General features: G+C 41.3%; 1 long non-coding RNA gene and 1 pseudogene across 1 annotated transcript; both read left to right on the forward strand.

Moving 5' to 3' along the window:
• Positions 1 to 591: 591 nt before the first annotated feature.
• Positions 592 to 22,526, forward strand: LOC136486444 (uncharacterized; annotated as a pseudogene).
• LOC136487451 (uncharacterized) lies at positions 17,236 to 17,686 on the forward strand. The gene is made up of 3 exons (XR_010767261.1): positions 17,236 to 17,316; positions 17,411 to 17,491; positions 17,573 to 17,686. It is a non-coding gene; the product is annotated as an uncharacterized lncRNA (long non-coding RNA).
• Positions 22,527 to 22,667: the final 141 nt, after the last annotated feature.

The following is a 22,667-nucleotide window of genomic DNA, read 5'->3' on the forward strand; positions in this document are numbered from 1 at the left end:
CAATCTCATGGACCTAAGTACAATCTCAAGTTGTACATGCACCAAACCATGGATGGACCAAACCATAACCAAGTAAACATAGCAGATCCACAGCAGCCACATATGTTTGGTTACACCAATGTTCATGACTATCCCATATATGATGGCCTCGGACCCAGTGCAAAGATTGTTGCACGTGCACAAGGCCTGCATACAGAGACTTGTATGGACGACGATGACTGGTTCCATTGGAGCAGCATAGTGTTTAGCAATGAAAGGTTTGGTGTTTGATCTTAAATAAGTTAAACGTCGCCCTTCTATATAGGATTGTTCTTTCTACATGTTAATTATTGTATACTAAAATAAATACTAGTAACAACAATAACAATTTATTATGTCATGCACATAACTAGTCGCTGGACTTCATTTTGTTGACTGCCTCTGCTGCAAGATTACTTGTTTGTTTGATATTCCTGAATTAGGTTTGGGGGGTCCAGGTTTAAGGCAATAGGAAATCAAAATAAACTCCAAGGCGAATGGGCTATTGTTGGTGGGACTGGACTGTTTACTTTTGCAGAGGGCACGATATCTATCAACAGAATCGAAGGAGGTGGGTTCACAACCATCTATGGAATTCAAGTCAGTGCACTTTGCCGCACAACATAGACGACTGATACAGAGGTAACGATAATATTTTTTTGAGTAAAATTCACCGGCGGTCCCTAAACTTAGCCGGCGATGTCATCCTAGTACCTAAACTTCTATACTGATATCTGCGGGTCCCTAAATTTAGCCAACCATGTCATCCTAGTCCCTGAACTTTTAAGGTCATCACCGTCTGTCTCTAAACTTGGACCGTGGTTTCATTTCGGACCCTAAACTTGATTTTGAGTCTCATCTGGGTCAAAACAGGGCGATCTACAAACTTTATATCAAAAAATAATTCATAATTTTTTCATATAAACTCTAATGAAGTCAAACTTTATATTAAAATCATAGCCCTCGACATGATCTACAACTTTGCACTTGAAAAGTTTTTGAATTAAAACTGCTTAGGGTCCCAAAATATTGTTGTAAGTTTATAGATTTTGAAATTTAAAATTTAAAATTATCAAACAATCTTGGATATTGACATCTTCTATATGAAAGTTATAGTTCAGTTGCTTTCTATTTGTCGATTCGTTCTCTCAATCAATGTCCGAGGCAATGGATCTAAGGGAGCACATGTGACAGAGGTCATAAGAGTTTGACAGAAGAAAATTTTGCTTTTTAATATTAGATACTGATTAGTCACCAATCATGGGAATATAACTTAAAAAGTTTCTCCGAGTACAATATTCTTCGGAAATAGGGATGGTATCGAATATGAGTAGCTAGTGTATAGCATGTTTCTAATATGAGTATCTAGTACAATGTTCTTTTGAAATATTAGTATATATTATTTTTCTTCTAATTATAATATGTGTAGCTACTAGTTTCTTGTCAATGGGATAAGCTCAAATTTAGACAACTCCGCACCAAACACCGTGCAGATCACACTTTTCCATGGATACTTATTGAACAGTGCTCTGTTTTTGTATAGTTCTATAACGATATAAAAAATACGCTTCAGGGAATTTTTTTCTTATTCAATGTGATTGAAACGTACAAATTCAATATGGCAGTAGTAGTTCATGAAACCTCAATAACATACCTCCACGTCACAATTAAGAAAAGGAGGCGGATCCATCAGCACTTGTACGTTATACCTATCGTTTGCGAAAGGGTTTCCAGCTGAGTTGGTCACGTAATCTGAGTAACAATCCTCAAAGGTCCTAGCTCGAGGGGAGGGTGAATAGCCTATTAAAAAATTCTACAACAACACTAAGCCAAATGGTTAAACAAAAATGAAGCGAAGCAAGTTTTGCGCTAGCCTACTAAAAATACAAGCCACATACCATAATTCTAGTAGCTATAATCTCTATGTCACACACAAAGGGCTAAGTCACTAACTTACACCAAGGCGAACAAGCTAGCAAGAGAGCTTACAACTAAAGGGCTACACTAACTAGCTACAACTACCACAAGCACCACACAAGGTAAAGGCACAATGTAATACAAGAGAGTGATAAAGAGGTATACCGCCATGGCAAGTGATCAAACAATGAATACCAAGGAGACAAATGATGACACAATCAATTTTTCCTCCGAGGTTCCCTTACTTTCCGGCAAGCTTGTCCCCGTTGTGGCGATTCACTCATTTGGAGCTTCACACGCTAATAAGCATCACATGTTTAACCCGCAACCGGGTGCCGTACAACCAACACAAGATGAGGATCCACAAGCCATGCGCAATCCACTAGAGTTGCCTTTGACGCTCCGCCGGGGAAGGCACAAGAACCCCTCACAATCACAATGATCGGAGCCGGAGACAATCACCTTCCTCCGCTCGATGATCCACCAATCACCGGGCCGTCTAGGCGTCGGCAAACACCAAGAGTAACAAGATCTCCACCAGCTCAAATCGCCCAACTAGTACCACAAGATGCTAGATCACTAAGCAATGCACTAGAGGCTCTCCAATCTCACTCAAGATGATAAAATCAAGTGTGCAAGTGAGTGAAGTAGTGTGCTCAACTCTCAAAGGGTGTATGCAGTTGTTAGAAGTGCCAAGAGGGTGGCCAAGGCCGGCCACTACCTCTATTTATAAGCCACAAGCAAATAGAGCCGTTACCCCTTTGAGTCAGCTTCTGCAGGGGCACCGGACATGGGTGGCGGTGCCCCTCCAATGGTCATCCAACAACTAGTTTTACTAACTAGCTGTTAGGGCACCGGACAGGCGGCGGTGGCACCACCCCTAGGGTGGCGGTGACCACCCAACCAGCTGCCCGAGAACCCTAGCCTCTGGAATTTTATGGCGGTGCACCGCCCTAGGGACGGCGGTGCCCACAGCGGTGACCATCTCCAAATCATCCAGTCTCTAGATAATTATGGTGGTGGCACCGCCCTGCCTACGGCGGTGACCCGGCGATGCACCGCCCTCACGGCGGTGGTGCACACCGGACGCACCGGTGCCGCCTCCTTCTCTGCTGTGCCTCGGCCAGGCTCAGGTGGGCACCGCCCTAGTGGTGGCGGTGCCACCGAATAGGGTGGCGGTGCCCCACCAGAGCACCCCACTCTCAGCCTTCTCTGCCGATCACCACCACAGGGGTGGCGGTGCACCGGACAGGGCATGGCGGTGCCCCCGTAGCAGCACCCCGAGCCCGACAATGCCTCCTTTTCTTCACCTTTTTCACCACATTTGCAAATGTGCTAACACTCCAAATGTTTCACCATCACGTGCAAGTGTGTTAGCATTTTCATAATCATTTTTCAAAGGTTAATCACTTTCTCACTGATTGTGCACTAGGCCTAAAATGCATGTGTATGTTTTCCAACACCTAGTGACACTAGTTGATCGAGTTGTCCAATAAGAGCTCCACTCTTAATAGTACGACCATCTATCCTAAATGTGATCACACTCTGTATAGTGTCTTGATCACCGAAAACAAAATGGCCCTATGGATATCACCTTAGCCTTGAGCCCATTTTGTTTTTCTCTTTCTTTTTTTCCAAGCCCGAGCACTTGATCATCTCCATGGACTCCACTATCACCATGATCTTCTCCATTTGCCCCATCACTTGGAATGTGCTACCTATCTCATAATCACTAGAGTAATAGGTTAGCACTTTAGGGTTTCATCAATTTACCAAAACCAAACTAGAGCTTTCAACACCTCAGTCCTGAGTTCGATTCCTTGTGGAAGCGAATTTCAGTCTGGGGTTAAAAAAAATCCCCACGTCTGTTCCATGCCAAAGCACAGGTCTAAGGCCCAGCCCCGGTCGTGGTCGTTCTCACATGGGCTATGGTGCCGCTATGTAGGGAGGGGTAGGGGTTCGGGGTTTTCTCTGTGAGAAAGTTAAAAACTCCCCTCGTGTCGAGTTTCTTTTGTTATACCTGTCGACATGTAATATGCCAATTATTTTTAATGTAGCTGCCTTATTTCTGCTGAGATTCAGTGAGTCAATAGCCACTTTTAACAATTGACTTGTGTTAACATTTGTTTTTTTGGTGAAAAGACTTGTATTGACATTATAGAAGAGGAGTATATATTGCTTTGCTGTAGCGTATCCTATTAGTATAATTTTAATATACACAGGATATTTCTATCGAACACTATGATGAACAACTCTTCGTTCATTTGTTTGCAGGCTTCCAACGATGGACCTGATTACAGTTTCATTTTGTACATGCACCAAACTGTCGAGGGACCCAACCATAACCAAGTAAATATAGCAGACCCAAAGCAACCTCAAATGTTTGGTTACACCAATGTTCATGACTACCCAATATATGATGGTCTTGCTCTCAGCGCAAAGATTGTTGCTCGTGCACAAGGTCTACATACTAAGACAAATATGAACGACGATGACTGGTTCCACTAGAGCAGCATTGTGTTTAGCGATGAAAGGTTTGGCCATACTTTAAACACCGCCCTTCTACAAATTTTCTCTTCTATATATGCACTGTTACATTATTCCATTATGTTTAATTGCTATGGTCCGGTTATAATGGTAACTATATTGATTTCAGTACATAGCTTTCACAACTCAAAACCTACTTTTAGGCACTACGTAAAAACGATTTTTAGCAACGGTTCGAATTGTTTGTAGGAGCGGCTGGTGACGGAGCCGCTCCTACAGTGACGTGCTCGGGTGCCTAGACACTAGCCGCCCTTACAAATGGAACAGCAGGGGTGGCTAGTGATACAAGTCGCTCCTACAAATGGGGTCTGATTTGTAGGGGTGGCTCACTCACCAGCTGCCCCCGGCGTTGCTATTTGTAGGGGTGGCTGGTGATTGAGCCGCCCCTACAAATGCCCCCGTATAAATAGCTCCGATTTGTAGGGGCGGCTCAATCACCAGCCGTCCCTACAAATGACCCACATACAAAACAGCTGCAGCACCTTCTTCCTCATCGGGTCACTCACTCCAACCCGTGAAAGAAAGGTGGAGAGGCCTTGGACACTTCCCAAAAATTGCTCTACTAAGGGGGGAAGGTTTTGGTCTCAAATCCTTTGGTGAAGAGGTTGTAGAAGGTAAAAAAATGCTATTCCACACTTTTTTTGAAGTTTTAATGGTTGGTTAGTGAGTAATTAGAGTTTTGTTTTTCTCTCTCTTCTATGGTGCTTGAGCTACTTATGAAGCAAATTAGACCTGAGTTTTGAATGTACTAGGGTAAATTAGGGAGGGGAACAAGATCATACCATTATTTTGTCCTTATTTCTTGATTTTAGTAAACAATTAGTTAGTTTTATGGATGTTTCATATGCGTGTGGATCTAGATCTAGGGTTTGGTTTTTTTATTAATTTTGTTTTTGTAAATTTATGTTTGATGAAATTGGACTAGGGTTTGTATGAAAGATATTGGGTAAAGTATAATTGTTGCTAATTGTTGTCTTTGAAATTGTTTATTGTAATCAATAAATATGTATTTTAATTATTTATGGATAAATGGGCCATTAATTAATTTTCCTCTACCATGGTGTGTTTATATGCTTCATGTAATTATATTAGATTTATATTCATATATATCTGAAGTATATACAATTATTCTCAAGTAATTATTAATTTGATTCATTTTTATATATATCTGAATAAGTAGTCCTTTAATGTTTGTTTTGTTATTGTTGTAAAAGATAGAGTACAGAAACTCTTGGATGTATGGTTCGTTAAGGTTCAAGGCAGGTTTCCGTAAAGAGGTGGATAAATTTATTGAAGCCGCAAAGAAGCATGCAACGACATTGAAAAAGAATAAGGATACAATTATTTGCCCCTATAAAGATTGCAAGAACCATATGGCATGGATAGATGTGACTATCATCAGATCACATTTGATTATGCGAGGATTTGTTGAGGACTACACAGTGTGGATTCATCATGGTGAAACAGTTATTGTTAACGACGAGGATGAGGAGAAATACGACGATGAAGCCATAGAATCCCTGTCCCAATATTCAGTAGAGCTTGATGCACGAATATATTTTGAGTTTGGCAATGAACAAGGTGGTGATACTGGTGGTTGGGATGGTAATGACGAAGGTGGTGCCAATAATGATGGTGGAGCACGTGTCGGGGATGAAGATAATTTAGAGGACATGATTCGAGCCCTTGGACCAAAGATTTTACTAAATAGCCGGAAAGGTCTAGAAAATTTGGAAAGTGTGACAAAAGCATCGAAGGAGACTATGTATGGTATTGAAAAGGGTTGTCCGACACATTGGACATTGCTACATTTTGTGCTTGAGCTGCTCATCCTGAAAGCTAAGTACGACTGGTCAGACTATAGTTTCAATGATCTATTGCATCTCCTGTCATGGTGCTGCCACAACCAAACTCAGTTCCCGCCAACACATACCAAGCGAAGAAGGTCATAAGTCTATTAACAATGGGGGTTGAAAAAAATCCATGCATGCCCCAAGCATTGTATACTTTTTCGTGGCAAAACGTTCAAGTCACTAAACAAATGTCCCTGGTGTGGGGCTAGCCAATACAAGAACAATGACCTTTACGGTGGGGACAAAGCCTCCACGGGGAAAAAGAGGAATAAGAAGGGTATAAAAAAGGTGGTACAAGAATCTCAGCCCCCAGAGGACACTCCATTAGGCAACGATGCAAAGCAGAGAAGAATTCATGCCTTGGTAATGTGGTACCTGCTAGTGACCGACCGCTTGAGACGTATCTTCCTAAACCCTAAAGAAGCCACACTCATGACATGGTGGGATGATGAGCGCAAGGTGGATGATGATAAGATTGCACACCCGGCTGATTGTAGTCAGTGGCAAAGGTTTGATGAGAAGCACAAAGAATTCAGCGATAACCCAAGGAATGTATAGTTTGGCTTGAGCACCGATGAAATAAATCCGTTCAATGAGAGGATGAGCGACCATAGCACATGGCCAGTGATCTTGACCATGTACAACATCCCAATATGGTTGTGTCAGAAGAGAAAGTACCTTCTCCTTACTATTCTTATTTCTTGCCCTAAACAACCAGGCATTGATATAGATGTGTTCCTCGAGCCTTTGATACAAGAAATGGAGAGGCTGTGGAGGCATGGGGAGCAGATGTACGATGCATTCTGAAAGGAGGACTTCATATGTAGAGCAATAATATTTGTTACTACCAATGATTACCCCACGCTATTTGCTTTGTCTGGACAGATCAAAGGAAAGACGGGATGCTTGGTTTGCTTGGATGGTACTACATGGGTGTACCTGGATGCATCCAAGAAGATAGTTTACTTAAGGAACTGATGCTTCTTAAAGACAAGTCACAAGTACGCAACAAATTGTTCTTTAGATTTTATGACAACTCCCTAGAGATTGAACCCCCTCTGGAGAGACGTCATAACGAAGAACACGTGTACAGAATGGTGAAAAACATACGCGTCGTCTATGGAAAGAAGAATCCAGATGGGACGAACAAAGATAGAAGCACACCTCCTGTCGATGGCGTACCTTTCAAGAAACAATCAATCTTCTTTCAGTATCTGCCTTATTGGCCAGACTTGGAGGTCCCCCATGCCATTGATGCTATGCACGTGCAGAAGAATGTGTTTGAGAGTCTCATTGCTACCTTGATGGATATAGGCAAGTCAAAGGATGGTCTGAAAGCACGGAAAGACATGGTGCAGCTAAACGTAATGCCACAGCTTCACCCGGTACCTGAGGCTAATGAAAAATACACTCTACTCGCGGTGTGCTTCAACCTAACACCAGATGAGAAGAGAGCTATATGCACTTTCCTGAGGGGGATCAAAGTCCTGACTGGGTTTTTGGCAAATGTGAAGAAGCTAGTGTCGATGAAGGACTTGTCAATAACACACTACAAGGCTCACGATTGCCATGTGATGCTGATAGTGTTTCTACCTATTGCAATCAGGGCTATAAAGCCAGAGTTCTTGAAAATGGCCATCACCCGCAAGTGCTACTTCTTTTTGAAGATCTCATAGAAGACGATTGGTAAGCAAGAGCTGAGTGACCTACATGAATTTGTGGTGGAGACACAAAACCAACTGGAGATGTGTTTACCTCCTGCTTTTTTTTGATATAATGCCACATCTCATGATTCACATGGTTCATCAGATACAGGCGTTGGGCCCTTGCTACTTGCATGAAATATGGTCCTATGAGCAGTTCATGTCGGTTCTAAGTCAATACGTGCATAATCGAGTATACCCAGAGGGCTCCATGATAGAGGGTTACAGTACTGAAGAAGTCATCGAGTGCTGTCAAGAGTACCTAAAAGTACAGAAAGGGATTGGTAAACTCGATTCTCGTCACAAGGGTAGGCTGGCTAGGAAGGGCATTAGTGAAAGAAAAGTGTTCATCGACCATGATTACAAAGAGATGAGTCGGGCGCATTACAGTGTCTTGCAGAGTACACAACTAATGCAACCGTACATTGATGAACACTTGGCTATCATTATGGCGAAGAGAAATGGCCGTTCGGATGATTGGATCATGAAACAACACAAGCAATGACTAACTACATGGTTGAAGGACCAAAACATACTGCCTGGACAAAACCATAGACTCTATTACCATCAGTAGGTTGGCGAAGGGGCCATCGAGATAAGTGACATCTTGTAATGCTTATGACATCAATGGGTATACGTACTATACTCATGCAAAGGATAGTAAATATGTAGACCAAAACAGCGGCGTTCGAATAGAGGCTCTCGATGGATTGGAGCGAAAGATCTAATACTTTGGTATCATTGAAGACATATGGGAACTTGACTATGGAAGGGATATAATGGTGGCCCTGTTTTGATGCCGCTGGATCAAACAACACCAACTGAACGAGATCGGATTGAGAGTCCTGGACCTCAAGAATCTAGGCTACCAAGATGACCCTTGGGTGCTCGCTTCACATGTCGCACAAATTTCTATATGTCTAACCCACAAAGTAACCTCCCCCCAAAGAAGAAGACAAAGCACATGGTTGCCTTCGGGAAACAACACATTATTGGAGTTGATGGCATGGACGATGTTGAAGCTTACAATAACTAGGATGAGATGCCGCTATTCACAGACTTTCCTAAGAAGATAAGTGTTGTGGAAAAGAACCTTCCCAAAGACATATTACCATAGGAACGAAAAGGTGTCAAGGGGAAAGTCGTTACAGTGGGCTAGCTAGTTGTTGAACGTGGAGTGTTTGTGTAAGTGTGTGTTTGTAAGACTTCATTTATGCATGCGTGTGAGACTATATATTTATGTACGTGTGTAAGACTACATATTTTTGTATGTGTGTGAGACTACATTTATGCATATGTGTGAGACTATCCTTTGCAACATCCAGATGACTCTATTTGAACATCCACTCTATTACTACTAAAACTTTATGAAATCACTGAACACTTCAAATTTGTAACTAGTCTTTCTCCCTCATACTAACTCCAAATGTGATGATTTTTTCCTAAAATTTTCTAAAATCTTGCCCTATCAAGTTAGTGTGTTGATTTGGTCATTCTTTTTATTTGACAAAGTTTGAGCACTTCAAATTTTCAAATTAAAAAATGACAAGTTCGAATGAGATTTTCAACCATTAAATGATTTCAGCTGAAAAAGTGATGAGTACCAAAGTTGTATAACTCATCAAGATCTACAACTTTTATTTTGATCATTTCTTCATCTGACAAAGTGATAGTAAACATTGTTCACAAATCAACATGTTTCTCGTATAGTTCATGAAACTATGAGTCATATGTGAATTTATGAACAATGTTTACTAATACTTTGTCACATGAAGAAGTGACCAAAATAAAAGTTGTAGATAGTGATGAGTTCAACAACTTTTATGTTCACGACTTTTATTGTTGAAATCATTTAAGGTTTTAAAATCTTGTTTGAAGTTGTCATTTATTGAAATTCAAAATTTCAACTGTTCAAATTTGGTCAAATGAAAATATGATCAAAATAAAAGTTGTACATATTGATGAGTTCTACAACTTTGGTATTCATGAGTTTTTCATCTGTAATCATTTACTCTTTCAAAATATTGTTTCAAGTTGAAATTGTTTGAATTTCAAAATTTGAATCGTTCAAACAAAGTCACATGACAAGATGACCAAAATAAAAGTTATACATGTCGATGAGTTATACAACTTTTATGTTTACAACAATTCCATTTTATTTCATTTAATGTCATAAAATTGTAGTCGAAGTTTTAAAATTCAAAATTTTAATTTTTTTTGTTTTCTATATTGCTTTGACTACAATTGTTTATATATATATTTCTTCATATATAGAATAATACAAAATATTATATTTGTGCATATACACAATTATTTTTATATTACTTTGTGTTTTTATGATATAAAAATATAGAATTAATAATTTAAAAAAATAGAAAATATTTGTAGGGGCGGTTGGATCAGAAACCGCCCCTACAAATGCATTTGTAGGGGCGGCTGGATCAGGAACCGCCCCTAGAAATCATCCCGAGTATAAATTCAAGGGTGCACGGGTGTTAGCCTGTTGGGCGCTCTCTTCTTCCTCCGACGCCGTCAGGCTGCCCCATTGACACCGCCTCCCGGACATGTCCCGACGCCCGCGCCCCCCTCCCCGGACCCGCGTGCCCCCTCCCCGTACCCGCGCGCCTGCTCCCCGCCCTAGGGTTTCCGACCGGCCGGCGGCGCTAGGGTTTCCGACCGGCCAGCGGCACGAAGACGAGGGCCACATCCCCGTGCTTGGGCACAGCCGCGGCGCGACTCCGCTGCTTGGGTACGGCCGCGGTACTGGAGGAGAGCGGTGCGAAGACGTGGGCCGCGGCCCTTTCGCTGGAGGAGTGGAGGAGATGGCATCGAGTTCTCACCTGCATGGTCAGGTCAGTATCCAGTGTTGGAGTGCTCCTTTTTCTGCTATAACTTATGCACAGCTGATTGTATTTCTTGCAAAAATAGAACATGAATGCTACTTGTTTTGTAGAGCTTATCATGCTAGTCTCTTTTCCGTTTTGATTCAGCTAATGCTTCAGATTAACTATGCCATCACTATTTTTTCTTATATATTAGAAATACTCATGGGTGCAAAGATAATTCTTTATTCTTTGTGAAACATAATATACTAGTTATAGGAACTAGAAAGCAATGGATCGGATATCACACTGAGCTGATCATGGAAGCATGTTTGTTCGCATTGGCACCTGCCATGCTGTGCCATGTTTATTTGTATTGGCACCTGCCATACTTTCACAACTCATAGCATCCTGCTTGCCCATTTTCAATGAAATTATGATACCTTTTTTTTTTGTGGTGTACTGACCAAGAGTTTGGTTACCAATTTTGTAAGTTATTTACTTCTACCCATATTTCATGAAAATTTCTGTCAGTTCAAGTTGTGTTACTGAATTTACGTCCTGGTCTTCTTAATATTTTCACTGGCAAACAACTACTAATGAGGTGGTTGTGTGAGACATGCCTGGGCAGTTTCCTGCAGTAGGTATCTATTTTGGTTTATTGGCCGTAGTGCTTCATTAGCAGTGGTGGCAGCTCTGCCTTCAAGATGTAGTAGCAGTTTGTGTTGCCTGGACAGCATGACCTTGTAGTGCTCTTAAACAATGAAAAGCTTTGCTGCATTTCTGGTGTGAGGCTCACAATGATGGTGTATGCTTTATTTAGATAATGCCTTTGCATTTAGCCATGTGCTAGAATTAATGCTTTTTGGTCAAATATGATTTTCTTGACTGGGTTTGTCTGGTCTTATCATTTTAATGATGCATGAGAGCATGAGTTTTTATCTACTCAACAAAGTACTCTTGGGATGGAATCTATATGTCATATGACAAATGATTTTGTGCTAATGCTTTTTACAAAAAAAGAACAATTCAAGTTCCAAGAGGGTGTTCAGGTAGATGGCACTTAAGCCCTGATTATTTACAAATTTAGTGCATAGTTAAAATAAGTAACCTGTTTAGGTCATGCACACATTCAGTGATTCAGTATGCATCCTGTATGGTTCATTTCAGCATTTTTCACATGAGTTGTGTGCCTATCCGCTTCATCTAGTGTTGCAACTAAGTATGCTTGAAGGCAGAGCTACCACCACTACTAGTAGTTATGGACTTTGTAGCTGTAGGAATACTAGTGGTTATAGTGGTAATCTAATTTCTCTTTTCAGCCATGTGTATGTGTAATGTATCTCTGCAGTTATCTCAAATAGAACATATGGGTATAATCTTATCATTTTTTTGTTCTCTAATTGACTAATTGATAATATCTCCGCAGTTATTTCAAATAGCCTTGTTGTGTATAGGACCAACTAAGAACTTTTTATGCTTCATTACACCTAGCTGAAACATTATTGATGTCTAGCAGTTCTAGAGTTAATGTTAGTTTATTCAGGGTACATGCCATCTCATGCTTACTCCATTAATAGTGTACATGGCAACACTTTCTAAAAATAGATGGAGGTTGAGTTGTATGTGGTTTATATTCCCCTTAGGATGGGATTTAGGTTCTATTTGTCACATCTTTTCACACAGTCATATTTAGTTAGCCACAGATCATTGCATCACATATACCCTATAGGTACTGTCTTGCTGCATTTCTTTAATTTTTTGTGGTCATCCAGTTCCCAGTCTTGCTACATTTTTTTCAATTTTTTTTAATTTTTTGTGGTCATCTAGTTGCCTTTATTGTGTTTTCCCTGGATGGTACTCAGACAAATCAATTTATTGTATATTGTTACTGATTTTCTCGTAAATAAAATTGTTTTTTAGGCTGTTCATAATCAAGGGATTATGTTGTTTGCATCCTAGCAAACTGAGCGGAGCATGAGATTATTTCTTACTACTCCTGAATTTTTGTACCATCTTTTGCCAGGATTCTCCTGTTTTGTGGCACCCTTTGACCTCAAATTAGAAATCTCTGGTCATGTTTTCTAGTTCCATTTTTCATTATATAATCTGAAATCATCTTGCACCGAGTTCTCTGTCATGTTTAATGGAACTACTAGTGCAACTTTAGCAGTCGCCTATATCTCTATTCAAGTAATTTATAAAACTCATGCAACCCCTTCCTCCTGTTCGACGAGTTCTTGGGTCTGAGGAAGAGGAACCTTGACTGATTTCTGCCCAAAATTCTAGTCTTTTGCAAATTGCATTGCCAAATCTTCGTCAACTACTTCTACTACTTTCCTACTACTACTGTCTACTACTTCTACTTCTGTCTTCTGTCAACTACTTCTACATCTATCAACTACTTCTACTACTTCCCTACTACTACTATCTACTACTTCTGTCTTCTGTCAACTACTTCTATTTCTGTCTACTACTTCCCTACTACTACTGTCTACTACTTCTATCTTCTCTCAACTACTTCTACTACTTCATTACTAATACTATCTACTACTTCTACTACTTCTATCTTCTGTCAACTACTTCTACTTCTGTCTACTACTTCCCTACTACTAATGTCTAATACTTCTATTACTTCTGTCTTCCCTACTACTTCTGTCTACTACTTCCCTACTACTACTTCTGGTCTTCTGTCTACTACTTCTACTACTTCTATGTTTGGCAGCAGCTACTCTATTTTTTTTGGCAACCAATAGCTACCTTTTTTTTTTGGCAAACTCTCACCTCCTCTCTCCTCTTTTTCCTATGATGAAATTTCCAACTCCATATGTTTTGCCAAATCTCCCCTCTCCTCTCCTCTCCTTTGTTTTGCCGATGATGAAATTGTCCCAGTCCATACATTATATGGAATATGAGCTGATGATCAAGAACTTGTGAGGAACTTGGCATCATTAGCAGCCGCCCCTACATTATCTTCTCCTCTCTTCTCTATTATGATGCCTTGATGCTCCAAGTTCATGATCAAATGATGATTGACATGTTTCTTGGGGCTCTACTACTGCTACTACTCATTTTTTTATATATTGTTGTTTTATAGGACTACTTTGGTTTATAGACTTTTTTTATTTCTTATACCTAGAAGTGGTCTAGAAGTGATGCTTACTCAGGAGCAAGCACTAGAGGACCAGCTAACTTAGGAGCAGTTCGATAACGAGTTAGAAAAGGATCTAGAAGTGATGCTTACTTAGGAGCAGTGTGACGAGGAGGAAGGGGGAGCAGAAGGAAGAGCAGGAGAGGCTGCTGAAGGTGAAGAAGAAGAGGATGATGATGATGATGACTCAGAAGAGGGATATGAAAGTCCCGAGTATCCTTTCCCACATGAAGCCAGAAGGAGGCCAACGGAGGAAGATTTGGACAAGGATTTTGACCCAAACGAGGAGGTAGAGAAAAAGCCTTAGCATATAAATTATGCTAAAGCTTTGGCTGTGTTACCTCTGCTAACACTTTTACCTGTTGTATATATAGGTCCCTCCTGAAACTCAGAAAAGACGATGTCAACGTCCATGACATCTCGCTGGACAAGACGGAGTAGAGGAAAGGAGAGCAGAGGCAACAGCCACAGAGACGGATCATGATGCCTCTGCTCCACAACCTCAAGACACAACCATGACTACCAAGCCTAAGAGGAAATGAGGGGATAGAAAAGGAAATCTATATCTAGATAAGGCATGCTGTGTGATAACGGAGGTCGGGCCAGCAGGTGAGATCCTTGAGCCGAAGGAATTAAGAGGACGATTCCGTAATGCAATCGGGGCCCTAGTAAGAGATAAATTGAACCCAGCAATCCCTAACTAGAAAGAGGTACCAGAGAACAAAAAGAATGAACTATGGGATAGGCAACTGAAGCTCAATTTTAGATTTCCGGAGGGTAAGCACGAACTGGTAAAAATGCTTTCAGGATGATGGGAGAGTCACTCCGACGTTGGAGGTCAGAGCTCAACATGAAGTATATCCAAAAGAGGTTAACTCCCTTCAACGAGTTCAGCAAAATAACTCCTAGTCAATAGGAGGAACTCGTGGCTAAGAAGACTTCACCGAAGGCATTGGAGCTCAGTGCCCGTAACACCGAGCTGGCGAAGAGGAACAAACACCACCATCATCTAGGCCCCGGTGGCTACTATGCCAAGGAAGAGCAGTTTAGGAAGATGGACGAAGAGGCCGCAGCTGCTGGGATTATCGATGTGATGAATTTGAAGGTACGCTCAAGGAATTGGATATATGCGAGGAGTATAGAATCATCCGACGGTAATCTTAAGTTTGATAAGCCGGAGACCCAAGAGGCAGTATCAAGGATACTGAAATATGCTGAAGATAAGGAGAAGGGCTCATTCAATCCTTCTAGAGAGAGGGACGAGCTTAGCCTTGGCTTGGGAAACAAGGAGCACATAGGCCACACCAGGGGGGCTAGGGAAAAGAATGACCTAGAAGCAAGGATTCGAAGAGGACAGACACATGTACAAGAAACATGGTAGAGACCGGGAGACTAGTCTTGAGCTCCAAGTGAAGGCTCTAGTTGCGAAGGTGCTGGAGGAGCAAGGACTGTCTATGAAGCCACGGATATTAGTGACGCCGCCGAGAGAACTGGCATTAGTTGATAGCCCTCCGAAAGTTCCTAGCAACCAAGGTTCCACTACAGCCACAACCCCCGTCGATCGCATATGGGAACCAACTAGTTGCACCTTGGTGTTTCTCAGCGGCTGGCAGAACACTACGATGGAGGTGGCAACGGGTGTGGCATGTCCTCCTGGTTGCTTACACCACAATAATAAGATACCGCCAGACTACACTAGGGTCAAGGTGCATACAGTGAAGCCCGAGTTCATGAAGTGGAGGATAGACTACGCAACTCCCGAGGGGCTGGTGTTACTCGGAGATGTTATGGGGCAGTTCATCCTCTGGCACAAACAGGACATTATATTGACTGCTTCTTCGCCGCCTCCCCCTCTCCCAAATTTGGAGCGAGTTGTTGAGGTCGGGGAGATATTTTCACCGTCTTGTGACCACCACATTCCTGAGATGTCACATTCTTCCCTGCCTCCTAGCGAGCATATGCCTAATGAGATGCCACTACCTTCTCCAGCTCATACCGAGCAAGTGCATGATGAGATGCCACAGTGTTCTCAACAAGCACAGCCGATACATGAACAACGAGTGCCTCCTGAAGAAGATGATGCACAAGAAGATGAGGACATGCCTGAATACGAACTTCGAAAGAAGCATCCAATCACCATAAGGCCAGTTTATGTTCCGATGAAAGACGTCTCATCGGTGTCCAAGTGGTTTTTCCATGACCAGTTCAAGCCTGAGAACCAAGTTCAAAAAGTCCCATCACGGGGTTTTGAGGAGGCCATCACTAGCAAACTCCACCAAATTGCAAAGCAGTATCCAAATGTTGATGCCATCAAATGGTCAAAGGATTGCCCGAAAATATATGAAAGAGGCAAGCCCTTTCTACCAAACTAGGACATCCAGCACCTACCACTTGGAATGAGAAGGTTCCATGATTGGTACTTGCGTGTTCTCCCAACGAGCATAGATCTCATACAAGCATGCTTCCCCACCGGTACATTTGAAAGCCTAGCTGGGAAAATTGTCTTTGACTTTAATGACATGCACACATGCTTTCACCTGGGAGAAATGGAGATAAATCTAATTCGCACGTGGTGCCTGTAAGTCCTTGTCCTCCCGATATGATATAAATATAATCTTTGAATTTTGTTGTAACTAACCCACGCCGTGATTTGTAGAATGCAAGTGCACATTGTCAAACAAATGCCAAGTGTGAAAGCTAGGTTTCTAGACCCTCAAGCTATAGCCCAAACAAATTTTAATTACCCTAAACAGTGGACACTGGATACCAAAGAGCTAGCTGCTGCAAAGACTCTTCGGGAGAAAGAGCGCATTCGTACGGCAAAACTAAGGAAAGAGTCCCTTAAGGTTGCGGCATACATTGCCCTGGCTTTCAAAACTCTCCAACAACACTCTAATATATGGCTACCATACAACTTCGAGTAAGTTCAACTCTATACTTAAAGCTTTGTTCGATATATTTTATTCGATGCAAAGGAGCTTATCTAGTTCTATGATTAAATCCATGCAGCACTGGATTTGTATAGCCGTCGATGTCAGGAGGAGCATGGCATGGGTCTTTGATTCAATAGATAGGGACCCGGTGACATACAAAGACTTCATATTGATTCTCAAGACGTATACATATCGACAATCCTCATTAGCTTATATGTTTGTATATGTACTTGTAACGTTCACTTTTGGATACTAACAAGTTGTATTTGCTAAAATAATTCGAACAGGGCATTTAGGTTCTATGTCACTAATCATCACGGAAGGCATAGTCCAGCAAGGAAGGAAAAGCTGGCTATAAAAACACTATGTTCGGTAAGTGTAACTTACTTCTTCAGTACTCCGTTACATGACTGTCAAAAGCATTACTTAACATTTTCATATGCAAAACACACAATGCCCCAAGCAGAAGCCTGGAAGTATACATTGTGGATACTATATATGTTCTATGATGAGTAACACCGGTGCCTACAGGAGACACCCCTTAAGGGTAAGTTTGAACCTCTTCACCCGTAGTATAAAAACTTCGTACATGGTATGAAATACTAAACCGAAACTTGTTCTCTTGTAGTGGAGAGAAGAGAAAGGAATGAAAAGAGACCCATACAAGGATGACCAACTCTTAGAGCTCATCGGCGACCTTTGCAACTTCATATTGGACCAGATTGTACACATCAAAGGCACCTACCATGACTGAGAGTCTGAGTTAGGTACAAATCCTCAGTACCAACACCTTCGTGAGACTGAAAGGCTAGCTCTAGGATGTTGATAACAATGTATATGGAATTTGTATATTTAATGATGGATTGTATATATTCTTGTGAATTGAACTTGTAATTGTAGTTTATATAATACTCTTGTGCTTGTAGTCGCTGTCGCGGGGCGTTCAGCAACGCGAACACGGTTCGGAACGCTGGTCGCGGGGCATTCAGCAACGCAAACGCGGTTTGAAACGTTGGTCGCGGGGCATTCGGCAACGCGATTTTGAATTGTAAATTTGAAAAAAAAATTGCGGGAAAATATACTGTAGGGGCGGTTTTAGATTGAACCGCCCCTACAAATAGGTCGCCCCTACAAATCGATATGTAGGGGCGGCCTGGGAACCGCCCCTACAAATGCATGATTTGTAGAGACGGTTTGGTAGGGGCGGCTGGCCAAACCGCCCCTACAAAGGGTTACAAGCCGCCCCTAAAAATTGATTCTGTAGTAGTGAGGGGGCACATCCGAGCGATTTCGAGAGGCAAGTAAGGCAACTGCCTCCGCCCAAAGGCCTTTCTTGAGATTGGTCATTGTCACTCAAACCTAGAGCTTTCTTGATCAACACTAGAAAAAAAAACACAAAATGTGCACTTTAGGTATTCCTAGTTTACTCTATGTAACCACAAAAAATTTTACAACCTAGAGACAACCTTATCTCAACTAGCCTATCCTAATATTTAGGAAAGGTAAATGTTACAAAGTCAAACACAATGTGGAAGGTTAAATGTAGATCATAGCTAGATGAATGGTAACGATTGCCAAAACACCACCCCTAGTCCATGATGGAGCTCCACCAAGATCATCATTTAACTTGCTACAAAGGCTTGTGCAACCTAGAAAAAAGTGTTGCAAGCCACTAAGGCTCACCATAGTTGTCTAACTCTTCCATCCGATCACCTTGGCGCCACCTGCTACAGAGCTTGTCCATCAATGAGGATGTTCCTTATCTCCCGCACACCAAGTCATCGTTGCTTCACACCAAGCTCGGAGGGGTAGAACCAGAAGGTCACCAAGACCTTCACCAAATTGTCAACAAGACCTCAAGTGCTTCAGTTCATCAAGATTATAAGGACACAACAATCCAATATTCAATCTATAAACTATAAAGCATCACTACCACAACAACACTTTTTAGAGACAGACTCTAAGCCTCTCCACAGGCAGACATAGAGACCGACTCTCTTACAAGGTATCTATAAAGCACTGATTTGCAGAGGTGACCATGAAGACTGACTCTAAAATTAAACACTAGAGGTGGATTCTTAAAACGCCTATCATACATACAAGTAGGAGTCCTACTTCTAATAGAATTCTACTCTCAAGTCCTAGTAGAACTAGAAGTCCAAATAGCACACCTCTATTGAGTCCTATTACAGGTAGGATTTGAATCACCATATACAACAATCTCAACCTTGACTCTAATCATTTGAAGTCATCGTGCTCCACCAAGAAATCGCTCTAAATCAGCTCCTTTTTTTTATTTATGCTCCTACCTTGAGTGCCCCCACCACAGGGGCTCATGCACATTACCACAATGTGCTAACAATTCCAAGCTGTAGTGCCTCAAGCTTCCACCTGAGATCTCCTTTGTTGTATAGTTTGGTTAACCACACCACCTTCTCCTATCACCCTCCGTGCCACAGTTTTGTACTGCCTCCAAGCCCCACCTGCTTGCTGGTACCACATGGTTGGTCCCACCATGTCTTCCTTTTTCCAATAGCTTGTGGCTTCACCTCACAACTGTAAGATTTTGCAACCGTCTTTGCAACTTTACACTTGACCGCAATTGAGATTTGAGTACCTATCATTGATGAGACGACTTCTTTCTCCAGATCAAGATTTTTACCAAATCTCCCCAAGGTGCACCACCCATAAAATTTCCTATCACTCGGTATCCTCCATTAATCTAGATGCTTTTCATAATTATCTTCCCTTTGCAACTAATTCGCATGACTCCACCTTGAAGCGATAAGCCACAACCTTAAAGTTCTAGCGATCACACAGATGTTAGATTCTTCTTCAAGCCCAGGATACACCAAACTCCCATTAGTGTGCATTGTGTTGCATCATGCATCTCCAATATAGTTGTTCCCACCTCAGTGACTACATACTCCTTGCAATCTGCTAAGTGAACAGTTCCATTCCCTGGGTGTAGAGATCCTTCATCAAACATCTCCCTCACTGAACATATATATATGGAAGCAACTTCTTGAATCTAATATCCAATCATGAATAGTGCCTGGTTGACTAACGATAAGTACATCACTTTAATCCTGACATGCCATGAGCATGCTCCACTCATAATCTTCAAACTTTGACTATCATTTATCATGTGACCCTCCTTGTCACATAGGTAGCATGTACGTTGTCCCTTGCTCTTGCCTTTCTTCTTCCCATGATTCTTGACTTTTCTTGCTCCACCTAAAACAGTCAAAGCTTTATCACCAGAGAATGAATATTCCTACAACTTCTTCAAGGACTCCACCTCTAATAGGTATGCAACTGTCTCATTGAAGTTGAGAGTAGTTTTTCTGATGAGAATATTCATCACTAACTGCTCCCATGATGGTGGTAATGATGAAGCCAGTATGACAACCTTATCATTTTCCTCAATTTTCTCATCCACACTAACTAGCTACGTGACAAGCTTGTTGAAGACATTTAGACGATGGTCGACAAATCATGTACCTTCATGAGTAACCTGAATAGTTTACGCTTCAGTACCCACCGATTTGTTAGCAACTTTGCCCTATACAACTCTTCTAGGCTCTTCCATAATTTCTTTTATGAATTCTCCATGATTACCAAGTACTTTACCTCATCGAAGAGACATAGTCAAATTGTACTGGCAGCCTTCCACTCCATCACCTTCCATTCTTCATCAGTTGTGTTGTTTACTTTGGTGCCCTCAAGAGCATCAATCAATTATTGTTGGACAAGAGCACATCTTTTACCACACATTGCCACACACTGAAATTTCCTTTGCATCAAATTTCTCTACTTGATTTCACATCCCTGACATCGTCTTAATTTTGTGCTTCCGCTCTGTCAACCTTCTCACAAAGTTAAATCAATCTAACATTGGCTCCAATACCACTTGTTAGAATTTGATAACCCTAGTTATGCGCAGCAACCCTCGGATCTTTGAAAGGATGTTGCGAGTATGACACAAGCTTGCACCACCGTATCAAGAACAATTTAGCCGAATCGTGTTGAAAACTCTAAATGGCGATGTTGAAGCAACCACGACAAGATATTAGAATTTTGGCAAAGCCGATCGCAAATTCTATTAGCACAACTCCAAAAAGAGTATAAGTGATTGTCGCTCTCTCACAACCCTACTTGACCCTCTAGGACCCACTGATCCTTGCCCTATACAAGAATATAGTGCGATAGAACTACTAGCCTAATCCTCTTAGCATTCCTAATTGCTCCTTATATGCCTTGGATGAGACCCCTGTGTTGGTTTGGTTGATCATGTGGCCTCTACACCTTGTTTATATTGTGCCCTCCAAGGCCCCCCATATATGCAAGTAGTAGCCTACTCCTAGTAGGATTCTACACTCAAGTTTTAGTAGAACTAGAAGTCCTAATAGCACACATCTATTGACTCCTATTACAAGTAAGATTTGAGTCACCATACAACACTAAAAAATTGTAATGTTGTTAAGTATTGCTAGAACAATTGCAAGATTATTGATTGTTGGTTTCATATTAATGCATTAGATTCCAGGGATCCAGTTTCAAGGCAATAGGAAATCAGAATAAGATCGAAGGCGACTGGGCTATTGTTGGTGGAACTGGAGTGTTTACTTTTGCACAGGGTAATATTTCCACCCGCATAATACATGGAGATTGGTGCTCAAACATCAAGGAGATTCGTATCAGTGCATTTTGTTGCACGCCACAGAACATTCCAACTGATACAAAGGTGACCATAACCTTTTTTTTTTGTCTTGATATATGTATTTCCTAACTAGACTCATGGTGGAGAAACATTAAAGATGGATTTTGTAGTATTAAAATATTTATATTAGCACTGACAATAGTTAATCCATCACTTTGTAGCTTTCCAGGGCTAATGCTATAAATCCTGTCACCACACAGTCCCTTGAGTATAATCGGAACTTGTACATGCACCAGACCATCGATGGACCATACCACAACCAAGTAAATATAGCAGATCCAGAGCAGCCTCTTTTGTTTGGTTACACCAATGTTCATGACTATCCCATGTATGATGGTCTTGGCCCGAGTGCAAAGATTGTTACACGTGCACAAGGCCTGCATACAGAGACTTGTATGGACGACGATGACTGGTTCCACTGGAGCAGCATAGTTTTTACCGATAAAAGGTTTGTACTAAATGTGCTCATCTTACTTCAAGCATAATTTTCAACATATTTCTGTTTTATTTCTATGCACTGTTCTATGTCACTTATTTTTTGTTACTAAAATCCAGATTAGTACATTTTGTGGCATGCACATGGCTTGTTATGGACTTGATTTTATTTGGTGCATCTGTTAAACGCTTAACTTTATTGTTTCATGTGTTCCTGAATTATTAGGTTCGGGGGGTCTAGTTTAAAGGCGATAGGAAATCAAAATAAGGTTCAAGGTGAATGGGCTATTGTCGGAGGAACTGGTGTGTTTACGTTTGCACGGGGCACTATCTCCATATATAGAATCCAAGGAGATTGGTTCTCAAACATCAAGGAAATTCGAATCAGTGCATTTTGCCCAAAAATAGGCTAGCAGTATTACCGAGAAAAAGGTGATATACACTATGTCTGAATACATAGTAAAAGCAATGTATCTAAAAAAAATCAAAATACCTTATAATTTGGAATGGATATAGTATATCTCACTAAGGGAATGACAATTAATTTCCTACCCATGTCAAAAGG

The sequence above is a fragment of the Miscanthus floridulus genome, chromosome 10 (assembly GCF_019320115.1).
Source record: "Miscanthus floridulus cultivar M001 chromosome 10, ASM1932011v1, whole genome shotgun sequence".
Lineage (NCBI taxonomy): Eukaryota > Viridiplantae > Streptophyta > Magnoliopsida > Poales > Poaceae > Miscanthus > Miscanthus floridulus.